This window comes from Zingiber officinale, chromosome 3A (genome assembly GCF_018446385.1).
Source record: "Zingiber officinale cultivar Zhangliang chromosome 3A, Zo_v1.1, whole genome shotgun sequence".
NCBI lineage: Eukaryota > Viridiplantae > Streptophyta > Magnoliopsida > Zingiberales > Zingiberaceae > Zingiber > Zingiber officinale.
The window spans coordinates 97928079-97946981 of record NC_055990.1 but is presented as its reverse complement, the minus strand read 5'-3'; the positions used below and the strand labels follow the sequence as shown (position 1 = coordinate 97946981).

The 18903-nt window shown below is 39.0% G+C and overlaps 2 long non-coding RNA genes across 3 annotated transcripts in view; both read right to left on the bottom strand.

Moving 5' to 3' along the window:
- LOC122052115 overlaps positions 1 to 18903 on the bottom strand; it is an 89295-nt gene that overhangs the window by 51137 nt on the left and 19255 nt on the right. The gene's annotated exons all lie outside the window — the stretch shown is intronic.
- Positions 2082 to 2708, bottom strand: LOC122052134. Its single transcript, XR_006131912.1, has 3 exons — positions 2661 to 2708; positions 2486 to 2576; positions 2082 to 2399 (listed from the first exon to the last, which is right to left on the bottom strand). It is a non-coding gene; the product is annotated as an uncharacterized LOC122052134 (long non-coding RNA).

The window sequence follows — 18903 nt, the reverse complement described above, 5'->3', positions numbered from 1 at the left end:
TTTTTTTGTCCTGTGTTAACATTGATTAGGAGTTAGAATACGGTTGTGGTATATTGATTGGGTTGGCTATTATTAGGATGTCAAGAGGATAATTTTCTTGCAAAGGGATTTCCAAAAGTTAACTTGAACCCATTCAATTACTACGTTGGGGGAAAGTTCATGATTGGTAACCTTAATCTAGAAAGTTTATGGTATGACTATGGTTAATTGAGGATTTAATTTAATCTAACCACTTTGATGGATTAATCCATAATCATGTTCGACGAGAGTTGCTCTAATTAGGTGGAGAGTTTATTTAGCTATTTACTTCGTATGTAATTAGCTAAATACATTATGTGATTTGCAAGACTTTGATTCGAGGCGAGCGCCTCAACGTGGAATTTGTTCCAATACGATCTTCGTTTTAAGGTGGGTTGTCACGCCCCGGGGGAGTCCCTGCCAGAGGAAATTTCGATAGCATCTCCCCTGTACGGGTGACAATCTGAGACTTTTCTACAACATAACCATACACGGCCAACACGGCCGGAAACATACAATAAAATAAAAGTGACAACCACGCAGTATAATAGTAAACCCTAACCTAAGCAACGATAATGAAATCATCTCAAATATCTTACTTAACTACACCCATAAAACTCAAATCATCAGCATACATCCAAATGAAAACCCATCGATAATAAAGGACCATACAAGATCCAAAGTGCCATAAAGATACAAGTCTAGAAACATAGATGATAACATAATAAGAAAACCACAGAAAAGATCCAAAACCGAAATCCTCGCAATCTGGAGGGGGGAACTAGTGACTGGAAATCCTCCGGACAGTCTCAACCTAAAATAGTAATATCAACGGGGTGAGTCAACTCCTCAGCGGGTAACTACTGACATGCATAGTAAGAAATAACAACTAATAATAAATATACGTACAGTCTCCTAAATATATATCATATGAAAAATGCAAAACTATAAGAAGCAGGAGTATCTATACTAACCAGGACCTGGGTATAGGGATAACAAGGTCGTCAGACCGAGAATACCATAAATCCTGTATGCATGTCAAACATATGAATCCACCAAATATGCAGCATATAAGTGCAGCAAACACAAGCAATAAATGTAGTCAGTGAATATGATGCAACATGTCCTGGTCACCCCTGACGTCAGTCAACCGTCTCACACAAGATGGTGAGATCAAGTGGGTAGGACTGTGACAACCGTGCACTCTACCATCACTGCTCTTGAGTGACCGAGTGGACGGGATGCTGTCGGAGTACACCTATCCTCCTTACCCCAAATCATAAGTGAGGAAGCTCAATACTCTGACAGAGCAACGTCACACTCCCTGAGCCAGTCCAGGAGGGATCCCTGTCCTGATACCACGCTGCGTCACACTACCCATGAGTAGACTAGCGGAGCTGTTGACAGAGCAACTTGCTGCAACACACCCTGCCTGATAAAAATCACTAACCCATGAGTAGTTGTGTGTGCAGATCCATGTAACTGGCGATGTGCTCAACAATAATGGAGCCAACAATCGCACAGCATGCAATCATGCGAGATGATGTATGACACTAAGCATAAAAATATCCTGATCCTATCCATCTCTACCAAAATGTGTACCAAAAGATATATGGATCAAATAATATGATCTAGGTACACAAGTCAGGTATGGTAAAATAAATCAATGTCCTAAACATAATAAGGCATGGTATGTCATTACCTTAAGGTCATATATAATAATCAATGGAACATGAATGCAACAGCAGGAAATAAATACAGCATGCTCAAGTAATAGATAATGACATACCGATGTAAAAATAAATATAAATATTACAACTTGTTAAATATTACTAAGCATATCAACATGAAATATCAAAATAGATAAGTCAAGGTACCCGCCTCCAATAGAAAGGTCCAATCCGGTCCAAATCCGACGTCGAGATGCTCATCTCGCATCAAAGTCCTGTATCACCAATATATATACATTTTTATTTAGCTACAACTCAAATGAATAGCTAAATAAAATCCTTAAGAACAATTTAGGGAAAAACCCTAAACCCTAAATCTCAACCTACCTAAATTAAATCCAACGGTTAATTAGGGTTAGTTACCTAATCCCCAATCAACCCATTAGATTAATAATCCAAACCTAAATCAATTATACTAATCATGAAGTCTACCTCATACCTAATTCAAACACATAAACAATATTCATTTCATTACCCTACTCCTTACCTCAATTCACAGTCGTATTCACAACCGTTGATTGCTGCTGGTGAAGGGTTATTTGCTGCTGGAATTCAAGGTAAGCAACTGTTGGAACAAGAACAAGTAACTTCACAGCCGTGCTTATTGATCGAGAGCATTCAGCCCCTGTTGGTATAAAGTGAGCCGATCTGCTGTGATTCCGGATCAAGGTGAGATCAAGCAATCAACATCCAAACAGAGAATCAAGCCCAAATCCATAGCTAGGTATGGCACCTACGTCCAACCAGTAGCCCTAAATTTCCTCCGCAAGGAAGGAGTCCAAGCTCTGATTAGGGGAAAACAGCAAGAACCGATCCAAGATCTTCCTCCTAGTGTAGAACAGGAAGGTCACAAGCCGAAAAACCAAATCAAACAAGATCCTCGAATCCATAAACTTCTCGTCACTACCTTACCTTGATTAGCCGCCTCCAGAGATTGTCTCCATATCCGGATCCTCACCTCTGTGTTCTGAGCCCCAATCGACGTCAGCGATCTAGGGCACGCTGAGGAGCTTGAGGTCGTGAGGGCACCCCGGCTGAAGTGAAGGGATCGGCTGAGGGAAGAGTCGCCAATCGCCCAGGGAAGAAGACGAAAAGAAATCTAGAGCATGGTGAGGTCCGCCGGTGGCGCAGCAGCAACTCACAAAGAGGGATAGGCTCGGTTTCAGGCGATCTCATGGTGTCCGCGACTAGGGGGGGTAGAAGAAGATCGCAATCAGGAGAAGAGGAGATGCTCAGCGAGACAGAAGAAAGGGGGCTGCTGGAAAACAGATCACGCGGCATCGGCGCACAAGGGCGAGCGGCGCGTCCTGATCTCAGCAGCGGAGGGAGGGAAGAAGAAGGGAAAGAAGCAGAAGAAGATGCAAAAATCCTCGGCCACGGAATCGCGAGGAAGTAGAAACCGTCGCGTGCGGCGCCGGTTCGGAAAGGAACGGTTAGGGCACGGCGTGTGGGGAGAAGGAAAAGGAAAATAAAAAGGAAAAAGAAAAACCAAACTTTTCCTCGTTTAAATGGGGTAGTCTAAACCGGCTTTGTCGGGGCTTAATATTTGATCCCCTTAAACTCGTCATACAAGCTCTGAAAAATTCCTAGAAAATTTCTAAAAATTCTGTAAAATTCCTTTATGGTGATTTGCCCTTTTTCGATATTTTACATGAGTACCTTTGACTTATCTCTTTTGATATTGTCATTATAATATGCGTAGTAATTTATAGCTAGCAGTAATGGTTGTATTTTTTTAGGTACCATTGGTATGTCACTACTTGATACCTATAGCATGCCTTTGTTTGTTATTATCTGTTATGCATTTAGACTTATATTCTTTTGTTCTTGCCCTATACTTATGATCATATAAGTAGTGGCATACATTGTCTTATTGTGTATAGGACTAGTTATTAGACATACCAGACATGTGTACCTAGTTTCATAATACTTAGATCCTTGTTGGATTTCTTTACCTTTTAGTATATATTATGGAGGTGTCAGGATTTACATGTTGTAGTGTCATGCACCATCTTGCATGATTGCATGCTGAGCGATTGTCGGCTCCATTATTGTTGAGCACATCACTAGTTACATGATTTGCACACACAACCACTCATGGGTTAGTGGTACATCAGGCAGGGTATGTGCAGTTTGCTTTGTCAGGGCTCCGCTGGTCCGCTCATAGATAGCGATAACTGCAGCGTGTAGCGGGCAGGGATCCCTCCCCTTGACTATGATACAGGGAGATGAGAGCTTAGGCTCCCCTACTATGTTTAGGGTAGGAGGATAGGTGTACTCCGACAGCATCCTGCCCACTCGGTCACTTAGGAGTAGTGATGGCAGAGTGCACAGTTGTATAGCCCTACCCACTTGGTCTCACCATCGCATGTGAGATGGCTGACTGACGTCAGGGGTGACCATGTCATTTGCATCATATGCATGGATTGCATTTATTGTTTGTGATTGCTGCATTTTGTATGTTGTATTTTTTGAGGTTGCATATAATTGATATGCATACAGGAGACATTTTGTGTCTGGTCTGATGACCCTATATCCGGATAGGAGGTCCTGGTGAGTACAGTTTCTTCAGCCTTTTCAGTTCACATTTCTTATTATTGTTCGGGAAACTATATCGCATGATTATTATTAATAGTTATATTATACTATGCATGTCAGCATGATACCTGCTGAGTCGTTGAACTCACACCATTGCTTTATTTTCCTATTTCAGGTTGAGGCCGTCAGGAGGTTCAAGTTGCTAGTCCCCTTGTCACAAGAATTTTCGTTTTGGTCTTTTGGTTTCCTGTTTATTTGCTTAGAAGCTATGTTCCGAACTTGTATTGGTTTTGCACCCTGGATTTTGTATGGTTTTTTTTAAGGCATTAGACTGGTTAGACTTTCTGCTTGCTTGGTGGGTTTTTATTTGGTATGTTTTGCTACGTGCCTGTCGGACGGCAAAAGAGGTAGGTTTGGATATTTGTTTTCCATTTTTTCGTATTGTGATGACAGTCGGAGGCTGTTTTGTAATTAAACTACATGGTTGTGAAGTGTTGATTGTCAGCCGGAGGTTGTACGATATAAACTGCGTGGATGTTTGTTTATTTTATTGTATATGTTCCAGCCATGTTGGTCGAGGATTGAGGGGCCTGAGGGTTTTGTAGATAAATTTCATATTGTCACCCATACAGGGGAGATGCTGCCGGAATTTCCTCTAGTAGGAACTCTCCCGGGGCGTGACACATCAACCCTAAGGTACCTGAAATTCACAAGATATAGAAGTTAAATAAAACAATAACATGGTTGAGAACATGCCTTAAGTACTTAGCTCCTAACTCCTTGTCTTCCCTTAAAGCTCTAGCACCGGTGGAGAAACAAAAGGGGGCAGGGAACCTTCTTAAGGCCGACGGCAACATCCAAGGTTGTCGTCTTCTATTTTATATACTAAGTCATTAATTGCATTAATTTCATACATATTTATATCCATATACTAATTTCATATTTAGTTATTAATTTTATATTGAATCAAATCTCCTATATATATATATATAATTTCATGTTGAAGATATATCCATATCTTCAATTAAAATCTCCTATACATATCTTATAATTTTCCTATTTCCATTATTTATGCTATATACTTTATATTTCCTATATTATTTATATGGATCAAATTTTCCTATATATATATATCCATATATACACATAGTAATATAATTCTCATATTAAATGTTTTAGTTATTATCTACACGTTTTTTATATACATATTATATTACATATTACATTACATATTACATTACACGTTTATAATTCCTACATATATCATATTATAATTTCTTATATACACGTACGTTTCTAACCATATAATTTATATCATATATTTTATATTATACATAATATATTATTTATATTTTATTTCTATATTTACTACACGTTACATAATATATTAATTCTATATATATATATATATTATTCTTATTTAATTATACATTTTATATATAATATATCCTATTGATTAATCTAAATTCCATAATTATATGTTAACTTAATTAATTTAAATATATCTATATTAATAAACTCTTAATTAAATTGAATGAACCCTCTTAATTAATCATTGATTTGCGGATATTACAAATGGTCACGACCTCCAAGAACCCAGGAGATGGAACTTTTTCCACATCCATTATGACCTAAGCAAAAGAAAGTATAAATATATCAATTATCAGAAACCCGATGCATCATTGGAATTAAAATTCTGATGTTAAGAAAGCATAACAGAAGAAACTTGGTATCCTAGACTCAAGCTTGGTGTAGTTCATGTATTGGAGAAAACACTTCGTTTGCTTGTGCAAAAACTGCTTAAAATTCATGAGGAGTTGAGGTGTCCAGCAAGATACCACCTGCGGATGATGCATAAGCAACTCTTTTCTAATGCTTAAAATTCACTATGCTATTGAAGTTTCTTAAACATGAAAAGCATAAATATCCTCAGCCAGGAAGAAATTACCACTTCAAGCTAACAGTTTCTGTCAAATTATATGGCTGACATGCAAATGTAGAGATTAGAAGGTTTTGAGGGTTTGCTTGATTTTATTTGTTTTTTTACTATTTCTTTGACTTAGAATTTTCAAATGCTTTGTTTCTTTTCTGAGAACATATTTTGATCTCCACTTAGCTTTACATTTAGAACAAACAAGCAAAGGTGTGACGTGGAAGAAAAGGATAAATAGTGAGTGAAGAGTAATACACAAAATTCTTAAAATGATAAAGACACTAACTGATTTAAGATTTATAAACAAGCCAAACAAAAAACTTTGGTAAAGGAAAGAGATGAGAACTAATTCTAATTACTTAGTGAGCACATTCTATCAGAGAAGCGTTGTTTTCTCCTACATAACAAAGACTAAGACAAAAGTGTTACAAACATAAATGGGTTTGCAATAAGAGTTTTCTTTTAAGGAACAATACTTCACCCAGAAATGTATGTTTATATACATGTTTTTTGTAATTAGAGCTGTATTTCAAGAGTCGACAGGTTAAAAGTTAATTATAATGATAAAAGAAATCCAGTGTTCCAAAATGAGATCCAAATTGTTGCCTAGGCAATAAGGGGACTGCTTTGCATAACCAATAAATGGTCCCCTTTTGGCAGAGGACCTTCTGTAAAACAATACACAGAGGCGATCCAGACAGGTTGATATACATGTGTTGCAATTGCGATTTGCCAAAAGATGTTGTTCAATGAATAAAAAAGTTACAATCATTGAACATTAAGAGGACAACTTAATTATATTAAGTGCTAGAACAAACCTGGATTAATTAGTACCAGTGCTAAGTCAATATCAGGATTGCAAGCTGCAACAGCAAGAGCCAAGCATCCACCAAATAATTCTCCAACAAGATAGACTGGTTTATGTGAAGACTTAGCATGTTCATTCTTTACAACATTGTCCATAATTTTTAGTAGTCCTTAAATTAGTCTCAATTTAGCATAGATTAGTTACCTTTTCACATGGAAAATACCAAAATAAGAGATAGAAAGAAACTAGTGTTATGCTGACAAAAGCGTAGTGAGGAATTGTTACAAGTAGTTGAAAATAATCATACTAGTAAGATACTAATAAGGTCTATTAGTTGCTAATCACAAAATTAAAGTACGCAAGACACATTCTAAAAAAATGGGTTATAGATATCCTGAATGCAACTACTAAAGGAAAAAGAATTTGTATCTAAAGAGTCTATAGAAACAGCATCATGAGTGAGAATTAAATAAGGTATTTAAGAGATAAATGAGATGTCAAAGAACTAATAGCAATATCAAATGAGTTAAATGTTGAAGAAAAAGTGAAAGGTTACATGAAGGCTGTATAGAAATTTAAGATGAAAATATTAAATGAACTGTCAACAAAGGATTTATAGTTAAAACTATAGGATGGCAGCAACATGCTCCAAATAGAGCCAGTCCAAAGCAATACAATTTATTCAAAAGTATAATCAAAAGTATGATGAAGCAACATTGTAAATATCTATTAAAACTTAATCTCATATAGAAATTCAAAAGGCAAAATTATCTATGAAAACATATATGGAAGAAGAACAATGACTATATGTTAGTTAAGATGAAAAAAAAATCTCTAATAAAAAAATTCAGATTTATAATTTCAAAACACTTGAAAGCAGTAGCAAAAAGATTGATTGGGTAAATATTGAGAGGGAGTAAAAAAAATGTGATACATTAATCTACTTGATGAGAAAGTTACGGACTTGTATCACAAGGTTGAGAGATGAATAAATGGTTATGGATGCAAAGATGAACTCCAAATTATATTTGTAAATTAAGAGAGCATGGCATCTTCTATTTAAGAATTGTACAAATAAAAAAATTGAAAAAGCAACATATTGTCCGAAATAAGGAGCATCTTTGCAGACATTTGTCATCTAAGAGAAGAATTTGTATAAAAAAGTACATCATATTATGCTAATATATCGAAGCCACACCAAATGTAAAAGCAGCATAATAAAGTATCATCATAAGGATGATATCAACTATTGGACAACTACATGACACCTTTTTTTCCTTCTTCATGGCTAAATCATGTGATCAATATACTTTTATCTTTATTGATTCCACTCATCAAAATAGGTAGAAACAAGCGAACAAATTAATGATCGATAACCAAGAGAGCTGGCAAAGTTTCACAATGCTACTAGCAGCTGACTTTCACCAGTTAATTCCTCCCATATCTATTTGGATCCTTTTACTTTTTAATTTACTAGCATAAAATTAAAGTGGGGACCCTTGACTTCCATCTTCTCTCAGGTAGCTCTACTACAACCTCCACACTTCATGCCGAGGAAGGCAAAAGGTAGACAATCTGAGCACAAGGTGGCACATATCCAAGGAAAAATTAGGGCCTAACCTCAAGACTACATTGGACTCTTTATTGTCCCTCTTGCTGATTGCACCTCCATGCCCTCGCCTCCCCCCACCTCTTTCTTTTCATTTCGTTTGTTTTTGTTCGCAGTTACAATGTAGGGTAGCTTAAATAAAGCTTTTGGAAGAAATCAACAAGCAGAGAAAATTGCTTTATTTTCTAGCTCAAATTTAATTAGTTAAGTAGCATTACTATACACTGATAAAAATAAAAAATAACTCAGAAAATCTCTAAGCAAATGCTCAGTTGCGATATTCCTTAAGATAAAATGATATGGTAGGATGTTAAGAGAAATTATGGGTATTGGTTAAAAATTGATTGTGAGAAGAACCTTGTACCGTACTCAATAGCTAGCTAACGTCACGAGAAAACACAATGCTGGCTACACCTTAAGAATGTGCTCGTTCAAGGTGCCTCAAGCATTGACCTATTCTAATATGCCAAACTGCAACCAAGAATGAACATAAAAAACCATAAAAACCCAAACATAAAAGAGCATTCTCCAATAGGCAATCCGTTATACACCATTTAATTTTGTATTATGAAGACTGAGGTACTAAATAAACTTTAAAAAAGACAGAAAGTTAATCTAAGACAAATAGCAACTATACAACTACTAAGGAACCAGGCATGTTTACATTAATAAACAATGAGATGCTAGCATTTAAGACTATTAAAATTAACACAAAGCACTGCATCATCACTTTATATTCATGTTATGGATGAGGTAAATTGCTACAAAATACAATTCAATACATGAACAGAAGGCAATGTCAGCATTTGTCGGCATCCAATGATGTGAAATTGATAACTACATCAATGAATAAGCATTCGAAGAAGAATGCAAGTGACCCAATCAAACTTTTAAAATAGTTCGGTTATCTATATAAGTCGATCCATCATGGTCTGGAAAACAATTGAATTTCACACAAGTACTGGGGTCAAATTCTTCCTGTCAACCTCTCAATTGATTTTGGGACAAATTCATGGATAGCTCGTTTACATCAATTGCAATGTTCTAATTTTTCTTCTGAAATTATAGAAACTAAAACTGCAATATATTGAGCCATACTTTCTTTTTTATAATTTGATACCAAAACACTTTAATTTTAACTATGTCATGGTAGGCACAATTATCTTCATCTATGAGACTCATCCAGCCATCGTAGTTAAGATTGTGGTCCGGTTCTTATGATCATAGGATCCAAACTGAACAAAGCAATCCATGTCTGTATTAGGCTAGGGTTTTATGAACATACAATTTGATCTAGATAATATATTTCCATTCGATTAGACATTTTAATGATTGACATTTGGTGTAGAAAATACCTTTTGTGCCATAGCATTAGGAAATTTTTTTAATTATATAAGATTTCTTCATAAAGCCCGTGTAGAAGAATTCACTCTAACTATTGTCGTTAGATAGATAGTTAACATTACCCTATTGAAATTGTTCCTTGAAATATAATGATAAAATACTTTGAATCATATTCTACTCTTTTCATATGTTTACTATATGATTAATTTTATAAATGCTTCTGACATTGGAATAATAGTGATTAAAATTTTCTTACTAATTCTATGTTGAGACTTAAAAGTTCATATATATGCCAAATAAATTTCTAAAACATTTTGGTTTTGATTTAGTTGTAGGATCTTATGATCCTACAACTCTCCCATTCCTATGTGGGATCTCGATCTTGCCAACGTCTGTCCAGCAAACATTTCTCAACCCTTTGTGAGATTCATCCAGCTTCATTTATTATTCTCTACACTAATCTAGTATAAGCCTCACCATCTAGCCCTTTACTTGGTGTACATAAACATTTATCTCATACCACAAAAAAATTGTCATCATATTTGTCAAGATGGTTACTCCTACTATAACAATCCTATTTTCAAAAGATGGATGATTTTTCAACAATTAAATAATCTCAATATGAGGTCCAAATGGGCGCAACTCGAGGAAAAGATAAAAAACAACTTTTGGGCTGAGCACAAATCAGTAGTATCTAGCCTAGTGATTGGTTAGGTAGGATTCAGAAAAGAGCAATCTATGATGCCCCAACAACTTATAGTTAATTGTGAACAATCTGTGATGCCCCAACATGTATGTAATTGCCAATTGTCAAATTTACTTTGACTTTCTTCGAATAATAAAGTTAACTTGACTGACAAGTAGTATCATGTTTCTTACCTGTTTTATTATTTGTACATTTGAATCTGATATTCCAGGTACTAACTAGAAATCTTTTTCAACTCCTTTTACCCACTTAATCTTATTTGTCAAATTCATATTGCAACACAAAGCACAATCTAGTATGAAATGAGATAAAATATAGATAAGATCAAAGATTGAGTCGAGCATGGTTTCAAATCACGATTGGCTCAAAACAGTATCAGTCAATACGGAATTGATGTTGGAAGTGGGGCGAAGGAGAAGGGGAAAGGAGAAAGAAGATTTATCTTTACCAACTGCATTTTGATGCAGTTTCAACACGGTTTCAACGTAGAGGAGCTAGATGGAAGGAGGAGAAAGAGTCTACACAAAAGAAAGAAAAAGGGTAAAAAGTGAAGAGGACTTGCATATGCTAATTAGAGTTTCAGCACGGAGGAACAAGCACAGGGGAGGAGCCAACATCCATGGGATTGCAATATGGTGCCATAGTGCTTGCATGATAGCGAAGGTTTAAAGGTACTCGAATGAGGTAATAAGTGTTGGGACCTTGACACCGCTAGAAAGGGGGGGGGGGGGGGGGGGAGGGAATAGCGACTCACCCAACGTTTGCTTCCTACAATGGTTAGTATGCACAGCGGAATACAAAAAAAATACTAACAAGAGAAAGCAAACCTAACACGTTGATTTAACGTGGTTCGGAGATAAAGCTCCTACTCCACGGCTGTATGTAAGGTGGACAATCCCGATCCGTCGTCGGTGGATGACTCCCCGGAAAACCTCCGACTAGCCCAAGTACCTCCTTGTGGGTGGAAAAACCTCGCCACAAACTCGCACAAGCTCTTGATCACTCAAGAAGACCTTGGAAACTCTAATAGGGGTTAACCACCTCTATTTTCATCAACCATAACCAAACTTCCAATGTTTGGCTATATTGGCCACGAGTTGGAAAACCCCGCCTGCCAGTCGACTGCCAAAACCATCAGTCGACTGCCTTCTGTGGAGATTCGATCGTTACAATCCAACGGCTCGATACCAATCGACTGATACTTCCATCAGTCGACTGCTCCATAATAAGCGAACGAACAGAAGCATTTTGTTCGCTCCCAGTCGACTGCCCGGTCGACTGCACCAGTCGACGGATGAAAACATCAGTCGACTGCTATAGTATTGCTACAGTAACGCTACAGTAAACCCTAATTCTAAGATTTAATCCCCGAGTACATTGACTCAGCACTCGTCATCGCCCAACCAACCTAGACCTAGCCTTCTAGCCTCCTCCATCAGCTTGCGTCCCTCTGATGCCTCCCCATCCTTCACGTCTTGCCTTCTGAAACTTCCATCAGCCTTGTCATTGTTGTCAGGTCTTCCTTTGCCAAGAGATCGCGCCTCCGGGACTTAATCCTGTAACGCCCGCCCTTCTACTAACGTTACCCTTTTCTGTATATCATAAATTTCGGCATTCCTCCCTATTACATCCTCCTCAGTCCATAGATCTATCCTAACTTGATACGACTGGTAGGACATGACTTGGAGCCCAGCAGAGCTGAAGGGGAGTCTAAAGCTCCTAACGGGTCTGGGTCGTGTGGCCCTGGCAGGTAATGTACTCCGGCTGGCGTAGGGCACGACCGTGTGAGGGTCACACGGTCGTGACCCTTGGCAGAGGAGAAGAGGGGCACGACCGTGTGAACCCACACAGCCATGTCACTTCGGCCGAGAGGAAGAGAGACAAGGTCGTGTGAATCCACACGGCCGTGTAGCTTGGGCCGAGAGGAAGAGGTGCACGGTCGTGTGATTCCACACGGCCGTGTCACCTTAGCCGAAAGCAGGCAGTGGGAGGTCGTGTGAACCCGCACGACCGTCCCACGGGTCGTGCGAAGGGTCACACCCTGCTCTATGAAAAGAGCTTGTTCTCCCCTTTTTCACTTATCCTTGCCATTCTAAATTCTGCCAAACCAATAAATTCATCCTAAACAATTAGTGACAATATTTTATGTAAAGCGGAGAGAAGAAAATACTCAAGTTCTAACATGTTCCACACAATTACAAGTTCTCCGATCTCCTTCCATTGTTCCGTCACACACATGCACACAAACACTGCTCCTGCTGCCTCCTTTTCCTTTATCTGCAATATAAGGAAATGCAAATCTATAAGTGGATGCTTAGTAAGTACCAGCTACTCACAAAACAATGCATTTAAAGAGAACAGGCTTTTAAAACTGCTTGAGGAAAATACAACAATGGAAACATGCTTTTAAAACTGCTTAGGGAAAACACAACATGCACTTGACAGTAACTCACGCTAAAACGCATAATTTGAAAATATGTGCATGCCATGTATTTTTAAATAGGTTTATCATGCAAAACAACAACTTAAAAACATGCTGGTAATGTAATGAAAACTGGAATCTTGGCTTATTAAAGAGTTCCTCAATACTGCGCTTTATAACTCAGGTTCTCAACCATAGGGATGCTTCCACTAAAGCAAACAATGAATTTTGAAAACGTTATATTACATAACTAGTGAAAATAATAATCACTTGCTTGGGCCTGACATTGTACCACTTTGTGCGCATCCTTAATAAGATCAGAGGTAGCTAATCCCGAACCTATCAAGGTACTACTAGGCAGTCTAGGAGCCTAGGGGTGATCTAGGAGCCCACCCATGGACCTTGTGTCTAGTACATGCCTTTCTAAAGTAAAATACTTTCTTTAACTGTTAATTTCTTGTACTTGCACTAGCTTGGCATTTAACCAAACACCTTATGTGCGCTTAATCCCCTCACACTTATAGTAGGGAAGCACTTTAGGGCACTTGAATACACTTCTTAGACCCAAAACTAAATGGGAAGCAATTCAAGACACACTAAACATGCTCTTAGTCCCAAAACTTTAGAGGACATCATACATATCATATCGTGCATCTTCTTCACATGCATAAAAATATGATATCTTCTTTACATGCATAAAAACAATAACACAAGATGCATCATCGAACAACTTATACTGCAGGTGAGGAGTACTTACCTCCTTTCGCTAGATCTTACTATTATAAGGTGTAGGGAAGACCAAAATCCTCTCTCGTATGCCTTAATCTCCTCATCGCCCTTCTCCCGTGTACCAATCCTTGCAAAAACTCTCCTCTTAGATCTTCCACTTGAAGAACTTAGAAGCTTGGAGCTAGGTTTCTTGATCTTGGCTGAAGCCACAAAGGGGACAAGAGAGGATTCAGCTAGAGAGGAAAGGAAGAGGAAGATTAGGTTTTGATCTCATCCAACCCCTTTTATACTAAGTGGAAGTTGGAGCATCTCTTCACATATAATCTACATATAATGAATTGTTTCATATTGCTCATGTGATGCTTTACCACCACCTAATGGCTACTTAAACCAATCTCAACTAAGAGGTCTCGGGTTCAAATCCTAGCCCAGGCCATTTATGAATATATTTTTATTTCCTTTATCTTCTATTTCTTTTTGCTCTTTTAGAATAGAGAAAATTTACGGGTGTTACAATTCCCCATACCTTATAAAAAGTTCGTCCTCGAACTCAGAACAGTTGGGGATACTTCTATCTCATATCATCCTCGCGTTCCCATGTTGCTTCTTCATACTGTTGACTTTGCCACAACACTTTCACTGACGGTATTTCTTTGTTCCTCAGCTTCTTAACTTCTTGATCTAGTATCTAAATAGGTCGACTTTCATAACTGAGATCCTCTTGAACCTGTACCGTCTGTGGCTCAATCACTTGTTTTGCATTAGGAACATGCTTCTTCAGCATTGAGACATGAAATACATTATGAAAGACTGACATTTCCTGTGGTAGTTCCAGCTCATAAGCTACCTTGCCAACCCTTCTAGTGATCCGGTATAGCCCCACATAACGTGGACTCAATTTTCCCTTCTTTCCAAACCTCATTACTCCTTTCATAGGAGCTACTTTGAGAAACACTGAGTCCCCAACATCAAATTCTAGTGGTCTACGACGCACGACCACATAGCTTTTCTGCTGGCTCTGAGCAGTTTTTATCCTCTGGCGAATGGCTTTAGTGGTGTCCTCGATAAGATATGTCTGGAGTCACATTTCTTTCTTTTCACCACCTTCATACCAACAGATAGGGGATCTACATCTCCTCCCATATAGAGCCTCGTAGGGTGTCATTCCGATAGTAGCTTGATAACTATTATTGTATGCGAACTCCGCTAAGCATAGGTATCGATACCAATTCCCTTTGAAATCTAAGGTACAAGCCCGTAGCATATCCTCCAGGACTTGATTTACTCGTTCTGTTTTCCCATCAATTTGAGGATGAAATGTGGTACAAAACCGTAGCTTAGTGCCAAGAGTTTTTTGAACACACTCCCAGAAGTGTGAAGTAAAGCGACCATCTCTATCAGAAATTATGGTTTTGGGAACTCCATGCAATATGATGACCTCTTTAACGTACAATTGTGTTAGCTGTTCAATAGAGTAGGATATTCTGATAGCTAGAAAATGAGCAGACTTGGTCAATCTGTCCACTATTACCCAGATAGAATCATAACCATTCGTGGTTCTAGGTAGTCCTACTATGAAGTCTATAGATATATCCTCCCACTTCCACTCTGGAATTTGGATAGGCTGCAGAACTCCGTCCGATCTCTGATGTTCTGCTTTAACCCGTTAACATGTCAAGCAGGTACTGACATATCTTGCAATATCTCTTTTCATTCCAGACCACCAGAAGCGTTCCTTTATATCTTGGTACATCTTGGTGGAACCAGGATGCATTGCATAGGGTGTTCCATGGGCTTCATCTAGAATTTTCTTGCGCAGCTCTTCTTGATTAGGGACACATAAGCGATCACTATAATATAGTATCCCATGGTCTGATACCCGGAACTCTCCATTTCCTCCTTGTATTCCTTGCTTGATTTTCTAAATAATAGGATCTTCCTCCTGCCCTTTCTGTATATCTGCAAGTAGGGTTGCCTCTAATGTTAAAGTAGAGAGTTGCCCAGTAACGATTTCAAGTCCAAAATTTTCTATTTCTTTCTGTAGGGGAGGGGCCATGGCAGATAAGGACAATAAAGCGACACCAGATTTCCTACTTAGTGCATCTGCCACTTTATTCGCCTTCCCTGAGTGATAGAGGATTTCACAGTCATAGTCTTTAACCAGTTCAAGTCATCTCCGCTGTCTCATGTTCTGGTCTTTTTGAGTGAAGAAATACTTCAGACTTTGGTGATCTGTGTAAATCTTGCACTGAGCTCTATATAAATAATGCCTTCAATTCTTGAGAGCGAAGACTACCGCTGCTAACTCAAAGTCATGAGTAGGATAGTTCTCATAATCCTTGAGTTGTCTCGAGGCATAAGCGATGACCTTGCCATTCTGCATCAGTGCAACCCCGAGTCCCAATTTAGAAATATCACTGTAAATATCGAAGCCTTCGTTAGTCTCTGGGAGAGTCAGGATTGGGACACTGGTCAGTGTCCTTTTCAGTTCAGTGAAACTCTTCTCACAATCCTCTGTCCACTCAAATTTTTGATCCTTTCTGGTAAGTGCTTTCAGTGGTGAGGTGATCCTTGAGAAATTCTCTACAAATTTCCTGTAGTAGCCTGCTAACCCAAGGAAACTCCTAATTTCACTGACATTCTTGGGTCTATTCCAGTTACTCATAGCTTCTATTTTTGTCGGGTCTATCATAACCCCATCCTTGGAAATAATGTGACCTAGGAAGGACACTTGATTGAGCCAGAACTCGCACTTGGAAAACTTGGCATACAACTGGCTCTGTTGAAGAATCTGTAATATTGTCCTTAGACATTCAACATGTTCTTCCTGAGTTCTGGAGTACGTAAGGATATCGTCTATGAAGACGATTACGAACTTGTCCAAATATGCTTTGAATACTCTGTTCATCAAATCCATAAACGTAGCAGGAGCGTTCATCACTCCAAAAGGCATAACTACAAACTCGTAGTTGCCATACCTCGTTCAGAATGTCGTCTTTGGCACATCATTCGCTTTCACTTTCACTTGATGATATCCGAACCGCAAGTCTATCTTGGAAAAGACTGTGGCTCCCTTTAACTGATCAAATAGATCATCAATTCTCAGCAGGGGATACCTATTCTTGATTGTTACTTTGGTCAACACTCGGTAGTCCACACATATTCGCATGGACCCCTCCTTCTTCTTTACAAACAACACTGGAGCTTCCCATGGTGAGTGAGTAGGGCAAATAAAACCCTTGTCAAGAAGCTCCTGTAGTTGTCCTGAAGTTCTTTCAATTCTGCCGGAGCCATGCGGTAGGGGTGCCTTTGAGATTGGATGGGTACCAGGGATGAGTTCGATCTCAAATTCAATTTCCCTATCCGGAGCCAAGCATGGCAACTCATTCGGAAATACTTCTGGGTAGTCACATACAACTCTAACTTCCTCTACCTTTTGGTCTCTTTCTTGCTGGGTATTAACCACATGAGTTAGAAACCCGGAACATCCATCGGCTAACATTTTCTGAGCTTTTATGGCCGATAAGAATTTCTGGGTTCTCTTCTTGGATTCTCCGATAAACTCAAACTTAGGCTCTGCCTCAGGTTGGAATAGGACTCTTTACTTACGACACTCGATGGAAGCACCATACTTGCTCAGAAAGTCCATCCCAAAAATAACATCATAGTCAGACATGTTCAACATTATCATATCACTATACAGTTCTCTGTCTGAAATTTTGACTAGCACAACACGTAGCCAGTGCGTAGATGTAATTATCTCTCCCGAGGGTAGTGTCGTTAAGAATTGTCCGCGTAGGACCTCCGGGGGTATACCTATTCTTTCAACAAATGTCATGGAGACAAACGAATAGGTTGCCCCAGTATCAAATAGCACAGTTGCATATAGACCAAAAATGCATATCTGACCTGTGACAACAGTGGAGGCGTTTGCTACCTCCTCTCTGGTAAGGGAGAAAACTCGAGCATTAGTAGTACTTGGTGGAGCCTCCAATCTTCCTTGACTAACATAAGGTCCTTCCAACGCGGCCTGCATCTGATGTGTAACTGTGTCTGCTTGTTTCCATACTGAACAGGCTGTGCTGGAGGTAGGTGGATCTTGGTTGGGCAATACTTGGCTATATACCCCTCTTGACCGCACATATAACAGCCACTAGTGCCCTTGCGACAGATTCTAGGATGCATCTTTCCGCACGTGAAACACGTGGCATACTTAGGCTGCTTGCTTACGGATCCTCCCTTCTTACGTGGCCCTAAGTTTTTTGAGTGCCAGAACTCCCTTGACCTTTGTTCTCAATCTGTACTAGCTTCTGCTACTTGATGCTGTTCAGGTAATGCTCCGTGATCAGGGAGCTACTAACCAGTTCTTCTGTAGTCTGCGATCTATTTATTCCGCCAGCCACATTTAGAGCTATCTCTGGCCTCAACATCTTGAGCATTAGCGTTACCCTCTCTCATTCTGTGCTAACCAGTTCTTCACGGCTTTGTCGACTGATAAACTTCTCTGACGGAATTTCGTGAACTCATTGTAGTGTTTGTTCATGACTCGCATATAAAAGAATTGTTCAAAGAAGTCAGTCTCGAAGTCAGATTAGGTCATTTGATTCACTATTCTTTTTGCCTTGACCCGTTCCCACCACTTTCTTGCATCTCTAGTGAGGCAAAAGGAGGCACACTTTATCTTTTCTACCTTCGGCCAGTCCAGTAGCTCCATTATGCTCTCTAGGGTTTTGAACCATGCCTGAGTATCCCATGGTTCATTGGTGCCAGAGAAATTCTTTAGTTTCAGTTTTTGCCACTGGATGAGGTATGCTTCTTACCTCACTACCTTTGCTGGGGCTACTGGTGTAACTGATGGAACTTCAGCTGTGATAGGTACGGCCATATTGGCTTCCGGTGGGACTACCGGAGAAGCTTGTTGATTAGCAGTTAGGGTGACAATGACCTGCTGTTGCTCTGTAGCTGAGTTACTAGTTCCAAAAGGTTGGGCGGTGGTGCAGACTCATTCGTCTCTAGTTGAGGTTCATTAACTCTTGGCTATCTAGCAGGTCGTCCTCTGACCATCT